Source organism: Cupressus sempervirens, chromosome 10, assembly GCF_028749045.1.
Source record: "Cupressus sempervirens isolate cs-2001-9-10 chromosome 10, ASM2874904v1, whole genome shotgun sequence".
NCBI lineage: Eukaryota > Viridiplantae > Streptophyta > Pinopsida > Cupressales > Cupressaceae > Cupressus > Cupressus sempervirens.
In genome coordinates this window covers 785,356,292-785,360,887 of record NC_143127.1, presented here as the reverse complement: position 1 = coordinate 785,360,887, position 4,596 = coordinate 785,356,292, and the positions used below count along the sequence as shown (strand labels likewise).

Sequence of the window (4,596 nt, the reverse complement as noted above, 5' to 3'; positions counted from 1 at the left end):
ACAATGCCATACCAAAACCTTGTAGCAGGAGGATAACATTGGCAATGCCCATTGTTGGGGAACCAATTCTGTCATGAAAGAGCTAGTGAATAAATGTTTCCTGACTGGACACATAAAGAAAATTCAATGAACTTCATTGCAAGGTTCAAATAGCAAAGATCAGATCTCTGTGCCATTGATTGATTAGCTCGGTATCATGGCACAATAAAAGAACCCATGGCACAATTAAAGAATTCCTGAATGAAGATAAATGAAATAATGAATCTGCAAATTCTCCAAACTGACTGATCAATGAATTGATAAATCTGCTATAAACATACTTTCAATCTACAGAGACTTGAGTGAAGGCTCTTTAACCTTCACCCCCTCTACATTAGCATCAGCAAGAACCATTTCCTTCATGTTAAAAGACAACAATTTCTCCAAAGCATTGACATTGACCTCCTTCACCCTCCCTTCCAGATCCACAACCCTGTTCTCGATTTCCTTAAATTTCTCATCCATTCTATCTTCCATCGAGCTCACCAGTTCATCCTGAATAACCTTTTGAATCCTCTGGGACTGAACATACTCATCCCTCTCCTTAATCAATAGATCGGCAAACTCACAATCCTTCCATGCCTCGAACCAGGGACCCCCTGAAGTATAATGAATTGCCTTAGGAAACTCATTTTTGTCATCGACCTCATTATGGCCAACCAAAAAATTCCACACAAAGGGAATGAAGCCAATATCACCATCATCCAGCCACATGAATCTATGCAAAAATGCACCAGTCTAAGAATTCACAACATCCAGTGTCAAAACGATGTTCTTTGGGTGCGAGCAATTGTACAAAACCATGGACGACCAATTCTTCTGAGGGTAAATAGTCTGCACAGCTCCATCATCTTTGTAGTGCTCTTTGGGGTATAATCATGCTTAACACAAATAATTGCGTACTTGTCATCTATTAGCTCGGCTAATTCTCTTATATCTGTAGTGTAAAGAAAGTCACAGTCCACAAAAACAACCCAGCCATCGAATCCGGCCAAGAAAGGAGTCAAAAAATGAGTGAAAGAAAACTCTGTGCTTTCTGTCGCGCAATGGCTTCGCCAGTATAGCCCTGCATTGCGCAAATCTCATTGTTTTATGGGAATGACTTCAACAGGAATTGTTGTGTGCTCTAGGATTGACTGGAGGCATACTTCGTAGGTCGCGTCCTCTCACGGATCGTAGCCTACAAGACTTTGAGCATGTTTAGGGTTTGCCCACTCTTTGTCACCACAAAACCAATCAATTTGGTGGAGTCCAGTAAATTTTCACTAGAAGAAGGCTTCGAATCGGGTGAACTTGTATTTTTGTCATCATTATCATGAATATTTGCTAGTGCATAGGAAGAAGAGGCTACTAAACCTAACCCTAACCCAGCGACCCCGAAGATTAGCTTCAGAGCTAGGCAGTTGGGAACAGAGGCCTGAGATCCTGTGTTTCCTGTGCTATATAACTGCATCCACAGCTTGGATCTGGCGACATTCTGCATGAAGCTTAAAGGTGGCAAGGCTTTTGGCAAGATTTTTCTAATGTAGTGATGGAATAGCACCATGGTTGAAGCCGATCAACGCTTCTGAAAGAAACAAAAATATTGCACAACTTAATTAAGCTTAATCCACACACAATTTCCAACGAAAGATAGAAATTCTTCCAAAAACAAGAAACTGCGTACCGTTGCAATGACGAGAAATGCAAAAAGAACAGAATCAATAACCCATATCAATTTGTATTTTTACAGCTTTAAAATCGACGGAACTAATTTTCGAACGCATACAAGTGCACAGTACACATCTTACACAAATATTCTTCAGAAATGAGAAAACATTTTCATCACAAGAACAAGAAAAACATACACAGCTTATAATTCTGAGGGAGTTTCAAAGAAAATTGTTGTAAAGGTATAGAAAGCTACGACTTTGGAAATTAACTAAAACCCGTGTGCAAAGACCAATGTGCAAGGAGATCTGAAAATTGGGGACTCACTCTTTTACTGTTCGATGTCTCTGGAGTCAGCAATCTCAAACATTCCCTTCAAATGTCGTCCCTTGAATGAAAATCACTCTAAAGTGTAACCCCCTATGGATTCGATGGCGAAATCTCCTAGCTTTTAAAGTGTTTGCTGACTGTTGGAATTGTTGCTTGATTGACGGGAGATTTCTAAAACCACATGATATTTATTTCTGTCTATGTCGATTAAGGTCTCTTTTGTACGGATCTTAGTGCATTGTGCCAGTTACGAAATTGACAGGTGGCATCGAGGAAACCAATGACGTTCTGTCACAGGGCTTGATAATTTAAGGAAATGGCTATATGGTAGGAAGTAATGTTTAACTGTGTGCCAAACCTAAGGCAGCTATAGTAATGCTTTACAAGACCACAAGCTCTTCATCGACAAACACGTGCATATCATTGGTTTTCAAATTTATGATGAACAAGAATGAATTTACAAGAAAACAATTTTAATTTCTACAAGGTTAAACACAATCTCTATGAGATAGCTTCTCAATCAACCTATTTCACCATTTTAATTAGTTTTTTTTAATGTAAGTTGATGATAAATGTTTTTATTAATTTCTTGATGTATCATTTTTTAAACTTTAAGTTATAAATTAGTTCATTAAAATTTAATTGTAAGTTGATGATAAATGCTTTTAAATTCTTGATGTATTTTTTAAAAGATTCTTGATGTCTTTTTTCTTAAATTTTAGGTTATAAAGTGTTAGCTTTGATTGCATGAATTGTTGTCCCTGTAGTGTTTTAAAGTAATTCTTAGATTTTGGGTTTCTCAAAATTCGTTACAATTGCCCTGTTTTGTGGTATTGTACACTAATTTTCTTGGAACAAAAGAACAAATCGTGTTGGTCAAATGCTTAAGGGTTACAACCATGGGGTGATTGTTGTTGTATAAACTTGTAGATGCTTCAAGATGTGCAAAGTGTTTAAATTTTTTGATATATTTTTTTCATAATTTTTACAAGAATATTGTAGAGATCTATTTTTACTCTAATTTTTTTGTAAGAAAAATAATTTTGCCCTTGGTAAAATTATTGTCGACCAATCAAAAATTAGGAATTGTTGATTGAAAATTAATTTAAAAATAAAATAGTTTTTAAACCTTTGAAATTCACTAGCTTTTATTGTAAAATTAATTGGGATCACCACTGAGAACATTAGTTCTTTGCCTATAGATAGGCAGGGACTAATAATAGAACATAAGGAAAAAAATTATGTTTTTAAAAAAAATTAATTGATTGTCAATGGATTGTGAAAATCTAATTGTTAAGGGGAAGTGAAAATGTGCGTTGCCAGGGTTTGTACGAGAGTTGTTGCTATTGGTGAGAACGGTTTAACCGAATAAACATCCACACAAGTTCATTCCCAAAGTGTTTCACAAGGTAATTCGTCTCCTGATATTGTTTTGAATGTCAAGGAATGTGATAGTGCATGTGCATGGTTAGAATAACGAACCTTGATAGGTTATTTTGTGGGTCACGCTCATTCTAAAAGCATGCTACGAGAATGGGTTTCCAAGGTCTGGACGCCACAAGGTGTCCAAAGCCTTACCAAGGGCTTTTTCCTTTTTTTTTAATTTGGCAATCCTATCCAAGTTGAGCATGTGTTTTTTTGTGGCTCCCAGTCTGTCAAGTCATCGCTGCTTGTCCTTTAGAGATGGTCTCGTGATTTTTCCATCTCCAATGACATAATAAATTGTTTTTAATAACAACAAAATAAGTTTTCACCTCCAACTTTAGCTTTCTTCTTTTCACGAATTCTCTTTTTCTCATAGCAGGCCTTCAATCTCTTGATTTGTTCTTCTCACAATGCACCATTCTAAGACCGCATTGCACCATCAACAAACTACCATTCAAATGGCATTCATCTTTCTTCACAACAACTCAATCAAACACACACTTTTTTTTTCTCACAAGAAATGTGGATACACACTTTGGCACTCCCACTTGCACCAAGGTGTGCGACAAGACACTAATGATGAATGAAAACCAACACTTCAAATCAACACTCCTCTAGACTCTTCTTTCTCCCTATAATTTTTAACACTTTTTAAATCTTTATTCAAATCAGCAACAAACACTTCTCTCCTTTGGCTGCAGAAAATAATGTTGGGCATACCCTCCAACAAACACAAACTTCAAGCAAAAATCTTGATTCCAAAACAAAAATCTTGGCTCATATAGATAGATATTTAGTAGATATGACTATGCAACACTTCAATACACTAACCACAACAATCTTGTCATAGACAATTCATGTCTTTAGCACCAATAAAAATTGTAACACTTCTTCAACTTCCACAACTTGCAAGCTTCTTCATATATGTCTTGTAGTAGCATTCTCATTTCAACTCTGCAAATAACACACTTTGGTGACACTCAATGCATAATAGATTAAAAACCACAACTCACACAATACAGAGACAAACATAGCAAATTTCATTCATTCAGAACATGATGATATTATCCTCCTTCAAACTGCCCTCTCTTCACCATATTCTTTTCACTCTCTGCTCTCTCCAAACCCTTGGATCATTTACCATTAGCTATA

At 36.3% G+C, this 4,596-nt stretch overlaps 1 pseudogene across 1 annotated transcript; it reads right to left on the bottom strand.

Annotated features, from left to right (window-relative positions):
• Positions 1-271: 271 nt before the first annotated feature.
• Positions 272-2,157, bottom strand: LOC149536247 (protein CDI pseudogene; annotated as a pseudogene). Its single transcript, XR_016356763.1, has 2 exons — positions 2,017-2,157; positions 272-1,606 (listed from the first exon to the last, which is right to left on the bottom strand). The product of XR_016356763.1 is annotated as a protein CDI pseudogene (transcript).
• Between the last annotated feature and the right edge of the window lie 2,439 nt (positions 2,158-4,596).